Source organism: Triticum aestivum, chromosome 4A, assembly GCF_018294505.1.
Source record: "Triticum aestivum cultivar Chinese Spring chromosome 4A, IWGSC CS RefSeq v2.1, whole genome shotgun sequence".
In the NCBI taxonomy this organism is placed as follows: Eukaryota; Viridiplantae; Streptophyta; class Magnoliopsida; order Poales; family Poaceae; genus Triticum; species Triticum aestivum.
Genome location: NC_057803.1, coordinates 685,771,566 through 685,789,692, shown reverse-complemented (window position 1 = coordinate 685,789,692; position 18,127 = coordinate 685,771,566).

Sequence of the window (18,127 nt, the reverse complement as noted above, 5' to 3'; positions counted from 1 at the left end):
ACATTTTTTCTCTTACACGAACATTTTTTTACATTGTGTAAAAAAATTGAATTCTATGTAGATGTTTTTCAAATGCGAGGAAATTATTACATGTGTCAAACATTGTTTTTTTAAATCTATCGACAATTTTGTAAATTTATGATAACAAATAATTTACACACTATTGACATTTTACAAATTCTTGGCACTGCCTTTTTTCAAGTAAATTACTATTGGTATATATGTATTTAAAATATATTTGAAAATATAAACAAAAGTGCAACAAAAAGAAAGAATGGACAAACATGAACAAAAAGAACTAACCTGAAAGATGGGGCAGCCAATTGCTTGAGTCTGCGAGGGCACTCCTTCGATGAGACCTTCGGTCTCGATATAAGCGAAACATAGGCGCTACCTATTATTTTGTCACAAGTTGAAAATCATAGGTAGCATGGCGTAAATTTCGAGTAGTAGAGACTTGGATGGCGGGACGTCCTATTACGGACGCTCCTTATTTGCCCACATAGGTCGAGGAATAGGGAGAAAACATAACCATCACCCCCATCCCAGATTGCTCGACCGGAGATGGATCGTCCCATATTTGCGAGGCCGCATGCCTTTCACTCACGGATTTTGGAAGGTTCTACGATCAACCCTTAAGCGGTTTTTCTTTATTACGTGTTTTTTTGAGGATTTTGTTTCCTTTTTGTTTTAAAATTGGAATTCATTTCTGAAATTCATGAATAATGTTTACCAATTCATGAATAATTTCAGAAAAATTACAAGAAAAACCTTTTGGGAACACTTTCAATTCATGAACATTTTTCAACCGACAAAGATTTTGTTAATTCCCACAAAAAAATAAAATTGATATATTTCTTTACTATTTTAGAAATGTGTGGAATGAACAAAAATTTTAGTTCACAAACTTTTTGTATATTCGAACATTTTTTAAAACTCATGAACATTTTTTATATTTTGGGACAGCTTTAAAATTCTTGAATTGTATGTGAAAACCGAGGACTATTTCTAATTTAGGAACATTTTTTAAATCCAACAGTTTTTATTTTTTTAATAGTTTCTGAAAGTTAAATCATTTTTTAAATTAGTGAAAATCTGATATTTTTGAAACAAGCAGAATAACAAAAGAAGTAAAAGATGAAGGAGAAACAAAAAGCAGAAAAAACGAAAAATAAAAACAGATGCGACCCACCCGCACATGGGGAACCCGAAAGCGCGTGCGTCAGAGCTGGGGGTCCGTGTTTGGAGGTCACGTCCTATTTGACGGTAGTTGCGTCAAACTGGAGGGAAAACACACAATGTGCATGCTAAGGGCCAGTTCGTTCTTTGAATTACGCTACTGGGGACTAATTCCTTCCGGCTAATGAAGATACTGCCCGAGTCTTCCTATTCAGCTCCCTCCCAATGCCTTTAGCGAGCTAGTAGTGTTTTCTTCTTCTTGCGGTGCACTATAGTAAAGCCGATGTATTGTGGCAAAGCAGCTATCGGGGCAGCGGACACACTGTAGTGATCGGGTAATGGAGTGCTCAATTTTTTAAATTTAGTTTCCTATATAATTTGTGTACAGTTTTTTGAAATGCGACATCTTCTAAAACTAGGAATAATTTTGTATAAAAGGCAATCATTTTTTGAAAAAACATAAACATTTTCTGAAAAACACGAACATTTTTCAGACTGCAAAATTTTTTTGAAAACACAAACAGTTTTTGGAATCATTATAAATTTTGGAAATTTTGAACAATTTATTAAAATCTGAATTTCTGAATATTCTTGATATATGAATACTTTTTAAATAATAAAAAACAAATAGAACATTTTTTGGAATAGCATATAATTTTAGAAGTTTCAAATATTTTAATAAAATTGAAACAATTTTTGAAATGCTATTTTTTTGGAAAACACAAACAATTAGTTGTATATTCTTGAACTTTTTTTTTGAAAATGTGATTTTGAAAACATGAAATGGAAAATAAATGAAACTACCAAAAGGAAAAACCAAAAAACATTAAGGAAAGGAAACAGGAAAAAACGATGAAGGAAGCTAAGGTTCCCCAAACTGGTAAATACCCACGCAATTACCTTCGAGAAGATTATCTTCGGACGCCATCTATGTCTACTGAACCCTCCAAACCTTTCTTGTATTCCCATGAACATCATTGATTAATGAATAATGTGTGTACAGACTAAAAACTAACTTCCGGAAGTTTCAAACCATGAGCTGCTAAAGTGGGTTGGCCCACATCTTGCTGCTCGCTCGGTCCCCTTGAAGTGTGTTTAGCATCGACGCTTTGCCATAGAATGCAGTAAATAGGAAATTCCATGGATGGTCATAGATCACATGAGCTTACTAAGACTAGGCCTTATGGGCCATATTGGTACGAAAAGTAAACACAACTGGACATGAGTCAGGCCGAACGCAACCACACAAATGGTATGTATCACTTGTCGTGCGTGATAACCTTTGAATCACCCAGTTGGCATTCGAAGATGGCCCAGCTAATTAGTAAACACAGCGTAGAGAGCACCGAATGGCTAGGAGAGATTACAACCGGTTTTCCTTTTCCTTTCTTTTTTCTGTTCTTCACTGTTCTTTTTTTTCTATTTTTATTTATTTATTCTCTAAATTCATAAATTTCAAAAATACTCAAATTTCATAAATTGTTTGCTTTTTCAAAAAAATCTCAGAGATTTAAATAATTGTTCATATTTCCAAACACGTGGAAAATTTCAAAACTTATTGGTATTTTTAAAAAATGAATAGAATTTTAAAAATTGTTCACAATTTCATATAATGTTCATCAAACACTCACATTTCTCAAAAATTGTTCATGTTTTTTTAAACAATAGAATTCATGAACAATTTTTGAAGAAGAGAATATTTATAATATACATGAACATTTTTTGAATTCATAAGTGATTTTCAAATTCACCAACATTCTTTGTATTCGTGAATTTTTTTGAACTCGCGAAGTTATTTTGAGTCCGTGAACATGTTTTGAATTTACGAACATTTTCTTAATTAAGAAACACTTTCAATATCACCAACATTTTATCAAATCCATGAACACCTTTGAGTTCGTAAGCTTTTTAAAATTGGATAACAATTTTTGAATTCATATATTTTCGAATTCTTGATATTTTCTGAATTATAATTAAGTCAACCTGAAATAAAAATACGAAGTAAAACAAAAGTAAAACAAAACTGACGTGCACTTACTCGCGCTCGCGATAGCTAGGCCGAGCACAACTGGCGCGAGGGATGCGAGCTGTGGTGGTCGCTTCGAGCGATACCTAGCAGCACTTGAATGCAACAATTAACAACTTGTCGCCTAGATCTTTGCAAGATGGACAATGACGGAACAGTAGAACACCTTGTAGTGAGGCCAAACGTCAATGAATACATGAGCTAGTTTGTGATAACACCACTGATTCCGAAACTCAAGAGACATGGTAACCCTAGCTGCTAGCATCCATTGTCTCTCGTTAGCCTCACTGTCGGTGTCAAAACCGGCGGATCTCGGGTAGGAAATCTTGAATTGTGCGTCTAAAGCGGATGGTAACAGGAGGCAGGAGACGCGATGTTTTACCCAGGTTCGGGCTTTTTTGATGGAGGTAAAACCCTACGTACTGCTTGATTATTCTTGATAATATGAGTAGTACAAGAGTTGATCTACCACGAGATCGGAGAGGCTAAACCCTAGAAGCTAGCCTATGGTATGATTATATGTTGTCCTACGGACTAAAACCCTCCGGTTTATATAGACACCGGAGGGGGGCTAGGGTTACACAAGGTCGGTTACAAAGGAAGAGATATACATATCCGTATTGTCTAGCTTGCCTTCCACGCCAAGTAGAGTCCCATCCGGACACGGGACGAAGTCTTCAATCTTGTGTCTTCATAGTCCAACAGTCCGGCCAAAGGATATAGTCCGGCTGTCCGGAGATTCCCTAATCCAGGACTCCATCAGTAGCCCGTGAACCAGGCTTCAATGACGATGAGTCCGGCGCGCAGTGTTGTCTTCGGCATTGCAAGGCGGGTTCCTCTCCAAATTTCGAACGTTTGTCAAGTAGTGCCCGATACCATAAATATTGGGCTTCTTGGCTTCCGCGCCCAATAAGGGCTATCTTCCAGGCGTTGAGTGAATACGAGGAGCTAGGGCATTTTTACATTCGCCCCCCTAGCCAGATAAATAAATTATCTATTAAAAGGATGGGGATTCTTAGATCCAATCCATACCATCCTCCCCCAGCGAGAATTCATCAAAGCGCGCTTCGGAAAGATCCACTCCAGCATGGCCGACCTCCGCAGCTCCTCCTCCCGCCCCCGTAGCCCTAAGCCTGGTGATTGGGAGAGGTGTTTCGTCCCACACAGTCGATTAGTCGAGCTGCAGACCAAGGGATTTCTCCCTCCAGCGTATATGGTTCCCGTCCGAGCCGGGCTCGCCACCTACAATGGCGGGAAGCAAGCGGAGAGCTTCCCCAGCCCCTTGACGGGGGAGCGGGTATGCCTTGTTCCTTACTTATTAAGGGGACTCGGATTTATAATTCATCCGTTCCTCCGCGGGCTCCTGGAGTTTTACGGCCTCCAACGGCATAATTTCACCCCTGCTTCCATTTTACACATCGCCGGCTATGTTGCCCTCTGCGAGTTATTCCTGGGCTGCGAGGCTCATTTCGAGCTGTGGAAAAGGTTATTTTGCCTCGTCCCTCGCACACAGAAGGGGTCACTTTATCAAGTGGGCGGAGCCGAAATATGGCGCATCGCCGAAACCGGATACCTGTCCGGTACTCCGAAGAAGACGTCCGAAGACTGGCCTTCGGAATGGTTTTATATGGAGGACGTCCCCCTTCCGGACCCTGTTCGGCGGGGTCTTCCTGAGTTCAGCAATGCTCCTCTGAAGAAACGCCGAAGTTGGCGCCCACGGAGCCCCCAGGAGGAAGACAACGGAGAAGTCCTTTACCTGATGAACCGGATTAAAGCGCTGGCTCAATCAGGATTGACAGTAATCGAGGTTATGTCAATATGCATAATGCGGGGAGTGCAACCACTTCAATATCGAGGGCACCCCCTGTGGTGTTTTAACGGGGAAGATGACGCCACCCGTTGCGGGCGTAAGGGTCCGGACAACGCTGCCGCTTTAGCAAAAATTCTGTCCGAATTGTTCAAGGGGAGGAAGAGGAGTTCATCCGCATCAAGCCACGGGATGGATTCTCCATGTACAACCCTCCAAGCTGGGTCAGTTATATCTCCTTACTCCCATTCTTCCTGCATTCTTTGTCGTAGGTACTCACCTTGCCATTTTGCGGCAGGAACTGCGAAAAGCCATAAGGGAGGTCAGCAGCCCATCTCCACAACCAGAGGACCCTGACCGGGCCCTCGGTCCCGGACTCGAAGAAGATCCGGACATATTCGTGGAGCTGATAGACCGGCAGTTCTATCAATTAAGCTGTGATGACGCCATGGTGGCCATTACGGCCTACTATCCCGGACTGCTTCCTGCGTCGCACGTAAGAAAAACCGAAAATCCCAACTCCAAAAACTAGGATCCCCTTTTAGACACTTCACCTACCATATACATATGGTGTTTTTACAGGGAAGGCATTCGGGACGCCATGCCGAACCCGCAGCAACTCGCCAACAAGAGGCACCGAGGCCGGGCAGGCCAAAAAGGAAGGCGGTCAGGACGGAGACGCCGGCGCAGAGGTATGACAGAAACCCCGCTCCGTGGTTGTCGTCTTTCTTGAAATGTAATGACGTCCATGTTTCTTTAACAGAAAAAACGCTCGCCGGAATATGTCCGGTGAGGCTGCCGATCACGCTTCCACTAGTCGGGCTCCAGGACCGGACATAGAGGCGGAAGCCGACATGGGGCGGACGCCGGATACTCCCCCTACAGAGGATGCGGATAGGCTATCCGCTACAAATTCAGAAGTGGAGAGCGCCATGAATCATAGGCGTCGTCGGGCCGTACTCCGCGACGCTTGCTTCTCACCAGAGGCATTTGATGCCTTCAATTCTGGAGAGGCGTACCTCCGTGCTGCTCAAAATGGTCTAGTCAGAGCCACGGACCAGTATATAAAGGATGTACGGGTAAGCAAATATGACGATTATATGTATCAGTAGCCCCTGAGACTTGAAATAGTTAGCAGAACTGATTTAAGGATCATCTTATTGTGCAGGTTCTTACAACAAAGAATAGTCGACTGTCACAGGAGCGGGAGGAATGCAAGACCCAACTTCGGGCCGCTGTTGCCGCATTGAAGGAACCTAAAAAGTCCCCAGCTGGTAACATTTCTTTCAAAGAATGATAGGTACCATATAGCATGCGGCATGGCTGCAGATCTAATAATAGATGTTGCAGATGAATCCGGAGAGAATCCGGAGCAGCAGCACGCCGTACGACAGCTAAAGGCTGGCGAACGCGTGCTGACTGAGGTCAGGTGGGAGAAAAACAATCTCCAAGACGCCAATACCAAGATGAGCGTGGAACTAAAAGATGTTCGAGCCCAGCTTGCGGACTCCGAGAAGGAGAATAAGCAGCTTCGACGCGACATATTCAGTAAGTGCTTGAACGAACCCTTAATAAAGGGGACAGCGGAGAAGCCGGCTAACAGAGTTATGTTTGCAGGTATGCTGACGGGTCGTCCCGCGGAGGAGATGCCCGGGTCTGTGGGTGATCATCTATCCGAGCTCTCACAACTGCACGAACAAGTTCGGCAGGTGATGCAAGGTATTGCCCAGGCCTTGTGGCCATCCGTCTCCCTGCCAGAAGGCGCTGGAGAGCTTGTGGAGAAGCTCAAGGGAGCACGGCGGCGCTTCCGATTATGAAAGATATCTGCCTGCCGTCAAGGTGCCAGGGAAGCCTGGGCCATGGTGAAGACGCAGTATACCAAGGCTGACCCAAATCACATGGCCGAGGTCGGACCTGTGGGGCCCGACGGGAAAGAGATCCCCGTTAGCTTAGTCTATGGGCAAATAGAATTAGCCGCAAAGTATTCCCAACAGGATTGTAGGCTAGACCGCTTGTTGGATGGCATAGAAGAGGAATTTAGTCAGTCTACATGACTATGTAATTAAAGTGACATGTATAATGCCTTCTAGCCAGATTGTAGATCATTTGTCATGGCGGACCTTTTCGCTTCAACCTCGGGACCCGATAGTCCGGAGTGTATCCGAATACCCGCTCAGTTATATAAGAACCGGGGTATGCGTGGAGACCAGGCGTAGGGGTCATTAGTGCTTGAACAGACAAGTGCCCAACTAGTTATGTTATATTACATGGGTAGTAAGAAACATCTTCCAGGGAGAATAGTTCCGTTAAGGGTTCCTTTCCCTGGGTACGCATGCCCTAAAGTGCATGTCCGGACTGCGAGAGGAAACGCAGGAAAAAACATCTGGGGGCACATATAGAAAATAAATAAAAATCATCTTTTGTTCACCGACCGAATATTCTCTTAAGAACGCTAGCTTTCGGCTTCACCCAGTCTGAGGTACACATCCGGCTGACCCGGCAGTAACAATCGCAGAGGTGCTCCCCTTATGCCCTAGCCGAATTAACGGGAACGTAGGGCATAAATACAAGAGCCAGGCAACCCAGCTTGGCCAAAACTTAAGTCATATCGATGCATATAATGGCGAAGAAAAGGTACATGCGGAAGAATAACACATGTGCTGGGCATGAAGCCCAGATAGATAATTAAGCTTCTGTGTAAGAAGCCCCCAGGTATAATGAGCGCGGTTAGCGCATCTATAGTGTGCAAGCGAGGCACAAGTTGGCCCTTGAAGGCCTTGAGAAAGAATAAAAGAAAGAAAGAGAAAAAAAGACAGATAATATATATTCAAAAAATGGACAGAGGAAGGAGACGAACATAGAGTCCGGCGCTAGGCGTAGAATCTTCGGAGCCTGGCTGCGTTCCATGGGTTCGGCTCAAGTCGATTATTCGATGCATCCCGCAGACGGTACGCTCCACCGGTCAGAACTTGGTCAATAATGAAGGGACCTTCCCATTTGGGCTCGAGCTTGGTCTTTTTCTTCTCCGGCAGGCGTAGAACTAACTCACCAACGTTATAAGTTTTGGCCCGTACTTCTCTGCTTTGGTATCTGCGAGCCTGTTGCTGATAGAATGCGGAACGGGCTTTTGCCACATCGCGCTCCTCCTCCAGGGTGTCCAGACTGTCCTGCCGATCGAGCTCGGCTTCTCTTTCTTCGTACATGCGCACTCGAGGTGAGTCATGAATTATGTCGCAGGGCAGAACTGCCTCTGCGCCGTACACCATAAAGAAGGGTGTATATCCGGTACTACGATTCGGCGTGGTCCGCAGCCCCCAGAGTACGGAGTCGAGCTCCTCTACCCAGTGCGTGTTAGACTCCTTTAAGGACCGCACTAATCTGGGTTTAATGCCGCTCATGATAAGACCATTTGCTCGCTCAACTTGGCCGTTGGTTTGTGGGTGATAGACGGAAGCATAATCGAGCTTGATGCCCATGTTGCTGCACCAGAGTTTTACCTCGTCGGCCGTGAAGTTCGTGCCGTTGTCAGTGATGATGCTGTGGGGGACGCCATAACGGTGTACAACCCCGGATATGAAGTCTATCACCGGTCCGGATTCGGCTGTTTTAACAGGTTTGGCTTCTATCCATTTGGTGAATTTATCCACCATGACCAGTAAGTATTTTTTCTTATGGGTTCCCCCTTAAGGGGTCCAACCATGTCAAGCCCCCAGACCGCGAAGGGCCAGGTGATGGGGATTGTTTGGAGGGCGGTGGGTGGCATGTGGCTTTGGTTTGCAAAAGGCTGGAACCGGCGCAGCGTTGGACCAAGTCCTGTGCGTCTGCCCGGGCCGTCGGCCAATAAAACCCTGTACGGAAGGCCTTGCTTACGAGGGCCCGGGCTGCGGCGTGGTGGCCGCCGAGTCCGGCGTGAATTTCTGCCAAAAGCTTCCGCCCTTCCTCTTCGGAGATGCACCTTTGAAGGACTCCGGTAGTGCTTTTTTTATACAGCTCTCCCTCGTGGACCATGTAGGCTTTAGATCGCCGCACTATGCAGCGTGCCTCATTTTGGTCCTCGGGGAGTTCCTGCCTAGTTAGGTAGGAAGGAATGGTTCTGTCCACGGGGCAATGATGGCCATTATTACGTGGGCTGAAGGTGTTATTTCGGTGGCGAAGCCTCAGATTATGTCAGAGTGTTCGGTGTCGGGCATTTTGGCCGGGTTCGGACTATTGTTACCGGTGTCCCCTTCCCATACTACGGATGGCTTAAACAACCTCTCCAAAAAGATGTTGGGGGGGGGGGACCGCATCGCGTTTTGCGCCGATGCAGGCGAGGATATCCGTCGCCTGATTGTTTTCCCGAGCCACATGGTGAAATTTGAGCCCCTCGAACCGAGCTGACATCTTTAGGATGGCGTTTCGATAGGCCGCCATCTTCGGATCCTTGGCATCGAAGTCTCCATTTATTTGGGATATTGCGAGGTTCGAATCCCCATGCACCTCCAGGCGTTGAATGCCCATGGAAACTGCCATCCGAAGACCATGTAATAGGGCTTCATATTTGGCTGCATTGTTGGAGTCTGTATATAGTATCTGTAGTACGTATTGAACTGTATCTCCGATTGGGGACGTCAGGACGACGCCAGCCCCCAGACCAGCCAGCATTTTAGAGCCGTCGAAGTGCATGATCCAATTGGAGTATGCGCCGTACTCTTTAGGGAGTTTGGCTTCCGTCCATTCGGCGACAAAGTCGGCCAATACTTGCGATTTAATGGCTCGTCGAGGTTTGTATGTTATGTCGAACGGGAGGAGATCAATGGCCCATTTGGCAATCCGGCCCATAGCGTCGCGGTTGTTTATAATATCATTAAGTGGCGCTTCCAAGGCTACTGTAATCGAACACTCTTGAAAGTAGTGTCGCAGCTTCCGGGATGCCATGAATACCGCATAGGCTATCTTTTGATAATGTGGGTACCGTGATTTGCATGGAGTGAGGACAGTGGATACATAGTATACCGGCTTTTGAAGAGGGAATTTATGTCCGTCAGCTTCTCGTTCGACGACGAGCACTGCGCTTACAACTTGATGAGTTGCCGCAATGTACAACAGCATTGGTTCGCCGATGTTTGGCGCGGCCAGGATTGGGTTGGTTGCCAGTATGGCTTTTATTTCTTCCAATCCGGCTGTGGCAGCGTCCGTCCACTCGAAGTGTTCGGTGCGCCGAAGGAGGCGATAAAGGGGTAATGCCTTTTCTCCTAAGCGGGAGATAAAGCGGCTTAGAGCCGCCACACATCCAGTTAGTTTCTGGATTTGTTTGAGGTCCGTTGGGATAGCCAACTGTGACAGAGCTCGGATTTTGGCCGGATTAGCTTCAATTCCTCTACTGGAGACAATGAAGCCCAGGAGCTTTCCGGCTGGTACGCCAAAAACGCATTTTTCCGGATTGAGCTTGATGTCGTATGTTCGGAGGTTGTCGAATGTGAGCCTCAAGTCGTCTATTAGAGAGTCGACGTGTTTGGTTTTAACGACCACATCATCTACGTATGCCTCTACTGTTTTGCCGATCTGTTTCTCCAGACATGTCTGGATCATGCGCTGATATGTTGCGCCGGTGTTTTTGAGCCCAAAAGGCATTGTGTTGAAACAGAAGGGGCCGTGTGGTGTGATAAATGCCGTTGCAGCTTGGTCCAACTCCGCCATCTTAATTTGGTGGTAGCCGGAGTATGCGTCGAGGAAACACAATGACTCGTGTCCTGCGGTAGCATCGATAATTTGATCAATGCGGGGGAGGGGAAAGGGATCCTTTGGGCAAGCCTTGTTGAGGTCCTTGAAATCGACACATAGGCGCCATGATTTGTCCTTCTTTGGTACCATCACTAGGTTTGCTAGCCAGTCCGGGTGTTTTATTTCTCTAATGAATCCGGCCTCCAATAGCTTGGCTAGTTCCTCTCCCATAACTTGTCTCTTAGGTTCAGAGAAACGCCGAAGAGCCTGCTTGACCGGCTTGAATCCCTTTAGAATATTGACGCTATGCTCGGCCAGCCTGTGTGGGATTCCTGGCATGTCTGAGGGGTGCCAGGCGAATATATCCCAATTCTCACACAGTAACTCTCGTAGTGCGGCATCCACGGCGGGGTTTAACTGTGCCCCGATGGAGGCTGTTTTTGTAGGGTCCGTTGGGTGGACTTGGAATTTGACTATTTCATCCGCTGGTTTAAAAGATGTGGACTTGGATCTCTTGTCAAGTATCACGTCATCCCTGTCCACTGTGGAGTGCAGCGCGGTTAATTCCTCGGCCGAAAGGGCTTCGGATAATGCCTCGAGGGCCAATGCGGCTATTTTGTTTTCGGCGCGGAGTGCTGTGTCCGGATCACTAGCGAGAGTGATGATTCCGCTGGGCCCGGGCATTTTGAGCTTCATGTACCCATAATGGGGTATGGCTTGGGAGATCGTGAACGCTTCCCGTCCTAAAAGGGCGTGGTATCTACTACTGAACAGGGCCACTTGGAATGTAATTTCTTCGGACCTATAGTTCTCCGGCGTGCCGAATACCACATCTAGTGTGATTTTCCCAGCATAGCGTGCTTCCCGACTAGGGATGATTCCTCTGAAGGTTGTGCTGCTTTACTCAATGTGGTTCCAGTCTATTTCCATTTTTTGATGGGTTTCCTCATAGATGAGGTTCAATCCACTGCCGCCGTCCATGAGTACTTTGGTGAGTCGAAATCCGTCCACAATTGGACTGAGGACCAGTGCAGCTGGTGCTCGGGCTGTTCGGAATTTAGGTTCGTCACTGGCATTCAAGGTAATAGCCGTGTCACTCCATGGATTTATTGCTGCCACGTGGCAGATTTCGGCGAGGCTGTGGATTGTTCGCTTGCGCCTATTATTTGATGCGAAGGTTTCAAAGACTGTTAGTACTGCATTGTTATCCACGGGATGGTGCTCTGTGGTATTTGGGATCAGAAGATCCTCGCCACTTTTGGCCACCTGCCGGAGTATCCAACATGCTCTAAGGCTGTGTGTTGGTATGGTATCCGATGTACTATGAATTTTGCAGGGTCCGTTAAGCCATCCCTCCAATACGGTTCCATGCCCTGAAGAGGGTTTTTGTTTCTTTGTAACTAACTCGGGTGTCTTATGATAGTGCACCCTTTAACTTCGGACTGGGTGTATATTCCGAGCCAGATTATCCCAAAATTTCTTTTCGGTTTTTGAGACGCTTTCCATCGCACAGTACTTTCGTACTATGGACGCCAAGTCAGCGAAGCGTGATATGTCACGGTGACTCAAGGCGTTAAGGATTCCCTTGTCCGTGCAATTATTGCAAAAAAATGAGACTGCGTCTTCCTCGCGACAGTCCTTAACCTTGTTCATCACAAGGAGGAAGCTGGCCCAATAATGATGTACTGTTTCATGGGGCTCTTGCCTGATGTGGGAAAGATCGTTTATGTCTGGGTGGGTGGGTGGAATTGGGTCCGAACCCCTACCCAATCTGAGACCCAGGGGCCGAGGTGTTTCCAATCTTGGAATTTCGGCTTCCGGGATGTTCCCTGATAAGTCTGGCCCGCTGCCTGACTCTAGGTTTAGGGCTTGGGTGATGTCCTCCCGTAAACGGGTATCCGGCTCGGAGAGCTCAGGAATCCGGACATAGTTAGTCCTCAAGATAGAAGAAGAATCGCCGCATTGTTCCTCCACCACCGCAACATGATGGGTGACCGGTGGAGAGTTAATCTCCCTTTGATCGGGTTTAAGCCCAATCCGATCATAGTCTGTAGCGACTCCCAAGGTAGAGATGTGATCCAAGAGCTCGTTTAGGGAAGAGAGCTCCATTGGATCCATCTACTCGACGAATTCCGAGCCGACGTGGAGGCTATTTTCGGTGACCCGAGAAGTCAACATCAGGGCAGCAGCCGAACGGGCGGTCATGATGAAACTGCCTAGCCGGAGAGTTTGGCCGACAGTCAGGGCTCCCCCGACGGTGATGTTGTTTTTAACAACGAGACGAGGCATCCTTCCTTACAGTGACGGCAGAGAGGAACTCTCAATGAAAGCACCAATGTCGGTGTCAAAACCGGCGGATCTCGGGTAGGGGGTCCCGAACTGTGCGTCTAAGGCGGATGGTAACAGGAGGCAGGGGACACGATGTTTTACCCAGGTTCGGGCCCTCTTGATGGAGGTAAAACCCCACGTCCTGCTTGATTATTCTTGATAATATGAGCAGTACAAGAGTTGATCTACCATGAGATCGGAGAGGCTAAACCCTAGAAGCTAGCCTATGGTATGATTGTATGTTGTCCTACGGACTAAAACCCTCCAGTTTATATAGACACCAGAGGGGGCTAGGGTTACACAAGGTCGGTTACAAAGGAGGAGATATACATATCCGTATTGCCTAGCTTGCCTTCCACGCCAAGTAGAGTCACATCCGGACACAGGACGAAGTCTTCAATCTTGTGTCTTCATAGTCCAACAGTCCGGCCAAAGGATATAGTCCGGCTGTCCGGAGACCCCCTAATCCAGGGCTCCCTCACTCGCCTTCGATGGTCTTATATTTTTAGGTTAATATGTTTTTTCTGGAGAGGCGACACAATACAAAATAGAAGTTCTCATCACTAGTGTGATTATTATGTACTCCCTCCTTTCCGGTTTAGAGGGTTTATCTCAACTTTTTCGTTTTACCGGTTTAAATGGCTCATCTCCATCTCCTATTGAGATTCCAAGCCGCATTAAATCTTTGCATGCAAGAATTAAAAAGAAACTCACCAATGCATGAGATGTTTCTACTCATCTAGTGGCCAAGCATGCATACACTACAATTAATCAAAATTAATGCATCACTTTAACTTTTTTCCAAAACTGAGGCAAAAGATTTGCTTCATCACATTCATATAGAAGAAGGGTAACGAAAGTTTTAAGGCGAGGTCATTACTCCTCAACAAATGAGACAAAAGCCTACTCTCGTGGCATAATAGAACCCGAGTGCTTGGCACTGGCGGTCACCCACTATCCGGCGTCAACCCTAACATGTGCGAAGATGATGGAAGGTAGTGTAGACTTCTTGCCACTAGTAGAAAAAGGGTCAAACGTGAAGCACATTAGTGCCGGTTTGAATTTGAGTCGGCACTAATGTGTGCATTAGTGCCGGTTCCAACGGCTAGTCGGCCGCTCTCATTAGTACCGGTTCGTGGCGAACCTTTAGCACCGGTTCGTGCCACGAACCGGTACTAAAGTGAGTGGTGGCAGGATGTTGTCAGTCCGGGGCCCCTCCAGCACCTTTAGTACCGGGTCGTATCACGAACCGGTACTAAAGGTCGTTCTACATAGACCCTTCATCCACCCGAGCTCGCTCTGTTCTTCCCCTTTCCCCTCTCCTCTCTGTTCTTTTCCCTCTTTCTCTCAAGCTCATCACACATTTTGCCCAAAATTTGTCAAGATTTGAAGGCCCCCATCCATTGAAATGATCACAAAGGTTAGCAACTTTGTCCTTTCATCTCTTATTGCTAGATTAGCTCGTGCAATGCTTTATATAGTGATTGATTTTTGAGTTTAGTAATTTGGGAGGAATTATATATATGTGCTAGTATTTGATTTATATGCAATTCGAGGTAAAAAATAACACTTAGTTTTGCATATGTAGGTTGGTTTACTTAGTACCTTCTAAATCTCCGTCGTAACCACCGTCGATCGCTCGCAACGTCCCGTCGCCGGCACCACCTTGTGGTGAGCCTCTTGTTCGTGAAGTTTTATATAAAAAATTGATGTTTGTGTGATTTGGATATATAGTTACTCGTATAATTATCTTACCCATACGTTGTTTGTTATACATAGTGCCATGGTTTTGATATCCGTCCCCGTTAGCCCTCTTCCGGGTTATGATTGGGATGTGGTATATTCTCTTTTAAAACTATTCATTGCATTTCGTGTTTATGACAAATTATGCCCATCAAATTGACATAGATATTTGTATGTAGGAGGTAGTTGAACCGGAAATTCCAACCGACTGTATTGTCGAGAGGTTAAATTTAGTTGAAAGAGAAAACGAGGATTTGAAGGAAAAATTAGAAAGAATTGAGGGGGACAAGATGGAATTGGAGTTGCATGTTGCCGATGTCGTCGATGATCACAAGATTAAGATGGAGAAAATGCGCTTGAAGATTAGAAAGATTAGAAAATATGCCATTCATAGTGAGGCTTGGTATCATTATGCTGTTGGATCAATTGTTACCTTAGTTGCGATCTTGATCGCATTTGTTGTTGCATTTAAATTCTTTAGCTAGAGAGTTATTTGTTTGTTGCATTTAAGTGTTGTATGATCTTTATGTATGAACTTTATGTATTGTATTAATTTGGTGTTTTCGGTGCTGTGTATTGAAGATGAGCCGGCAATGGATGTACGATGACCGATGCTCTCCCGAGTTCATTAATGGCGTGCGTACTTTTCTGCTTGCGGCTAAGGCAAACAAGTGGGCGGATGGTTTTATGCCTTGTCCATGTGCTGGCTGTAAGAATGGTCACAATTACTCTACGTCAAGAACCATTCAAGTCCACCTGTTTGAGTCCGGTTTCATGCCCCACTATAATTTTTGGACCAAGCATGGAGAAAGAGGGGTTATGATGGAAGACAATGAAGAAGAAGAGGACAACGACAGCTACCCTGGCCATGGGTTCCCTGAATACGATGATACAACAATGAGGGAAGAAGCTAAGCCGGTAATGCGGGAATAAGCTGAGCCGGCAATGCGGGAAGAAGCTGAAGAAGAGGCATCGGATGAGCCCGTTGATGATCTAGGTCGGGCCATTGCCGATGCAAAGAGAAACTGCGCAAGTGATTTGGAGAAGAAGAAGTTGCAGCGCATGTTAGAGGATCACAAAAAATTATTGTACCCGAATTGCGTAGGTGACAAGAAAAAGCTGGGCACCACACTGGAATTGCTCAGGCAGAGAATGGTGTATCTAACAAGGGATTTGGAAAGTTGCTGGTAATGATAAAGAATATGCTTCCAAAGGACAACGAATTGCCCGAGAGTACGTACGAAGCAAAGAAGGTTGTCTGCCCTCTAGGGTTAGAGGTGGAGAAGATACATGCATGCCCTAATGATTGCATCCTCTACCGTGGTGAGTACGAGGATTTGAACGCTTGGCCAATATGCGGTGCATTGTGCTATAAGATTAGCCGCGATGACCCTGGTGATGTCGAGGGCGAGCGCCCCAAGAAGAAGATTCCTCCTAAGGTGATGTGGTATGCTCCTATAATACCACGGTTGAAACGTTTGTTCCAAAACAAGGAGCATGCCAAGGCGATGCGATGGCACAGAGAAGACCGTAAGAAAGACGGAAAGTTGAGAGTACCCGCTGACGGGTCGCAGTGGAGAAAAATCGAAAGAAAGTACGGGAAGGAGTTTGCAGATGACGCAAGGAACGTATGGTTTGGTCTAAGCGCAGATGGCATTAATCCTTTTGGGGAGCAGAGCAGCAACCATAGCACCTGGCCTGTGACTCTATGTTTGTATAACCTTCCTCCTTGGTTGTGCATGAAGTGGAAGTTCATTATGATGCCAGTGCTCATCCAAGGCCCTAAGCAACCCGGCAACGACATTGATGTGTACCTAAGGCCATTAGTTGAAGAACTCTTACAACTGTGGAATGGAACAGGTGTACATGCGTGGGATGAGCACATGGGGGAAGAATTTGACCTAAAGGCATTGCTGTTCGTGACCATCAATGATTGGCCTGCTCTCAGTAACCTTTCAGGACAGACAAACAAGGGATACTGTGCATGCACGCACTATTTGGACGATACCGACAATATATATTTGGCTAATTGTAAGAAGAATGTGTACCTGGAACATCGTCGATTTCTTCCGAGCAGGCATCCCGTAAGAAGAAAGGCAAGCATTTCAAAGGTGAGGCGGATCACCGGACGAAGCCTCGCCACCGTACTGGTGCTGATGTACATGATATGGTCAAGGATTTGAAGGTGGTCTTTGGAAAGGGTCCTGGTGGACAACCTGTTCCGAATGACGCTGACGGACGCGCACCCATGTGGAAGAAGAAATCTATATTTTGGGACCTGCCCTATTGGAAAGACCTAGAGGTCCGCTCCGCAATCGACGTGATGCACGTGACAAAGAATCTTTGTGTGACCTTGCTTGGCTTCTTGGGCGTGTATGGGAAGACAAAAGATACACCTGAGGCACGGGAGGACCAGCAACGTATGCACGGAAAAGACGGCATACACCAGGGTCATGCAAGCTACGCTCTTACCAAAGAAGAGAAGGAAATCTTCTTTGAATTCCTGCTCGGTATTAAGGTACCGTCTGGCTTCTCGTCGAATATAAAGGGAATAGTAAACATGGCAGAGAAAAAGTTCCAGAACCTAAAGTCTCATGACTGCCACGTGATTATGATGCAACTGCTTCCGGTTGCATTGAGGGGGCTTCTACCGGAAAACGTTCGATTAGCCATTGTGAAGCTATGTGCATTCCTCAATGCAATCTCTCAGAAGGTAATCGATCCAGAAATCATACCAAGGTTAGAGAATGATTTGGTGCAATGTCTTGTCAGTTTCGAGTTGGTGTTCCCACCATCCTTCTTCAACATCATGACGCACGTCCTAGTTTACCTATGTGAAGAGATTAACATTTTGGGTCCTGTATTTCTACACAATATGTTCCCCTTTGAGAGGTTCATGGGAGTCTTAAAGAAATATGTTCATAACCGTGCTAGGCCAGAAGGAAGCATCTCTAAGGGCCATGAAAATGAGGAGGTCATTGAGTTTTGTATTGACTTTATTCCTGACCTTAAGCCGATTGGTGTTCCTGAATCGCGGCATAAGGGCAGACTGGATGGAAAAGGCATGCTAGGAGGGGAACAAATAATATGTATGGACGGACATTCTCTCACTGAAGCACACTACACAGTTCTACAGAATTCCGCCTTGGTGGCTCTGTATATGGATGAACATAAGAATTTGCTACGCTCCAAACACCCGGAGCGGTCTGATGACTGGATTACACGTGAACAAACCAGGAGTTTCGCCAGCTGGTTGCAGACACGTACCATGCATGACGCCTCTATTCAAGATGACCTATACTTGATGTCCCAGTTACCATCTTCGAATATAATGACTTTCA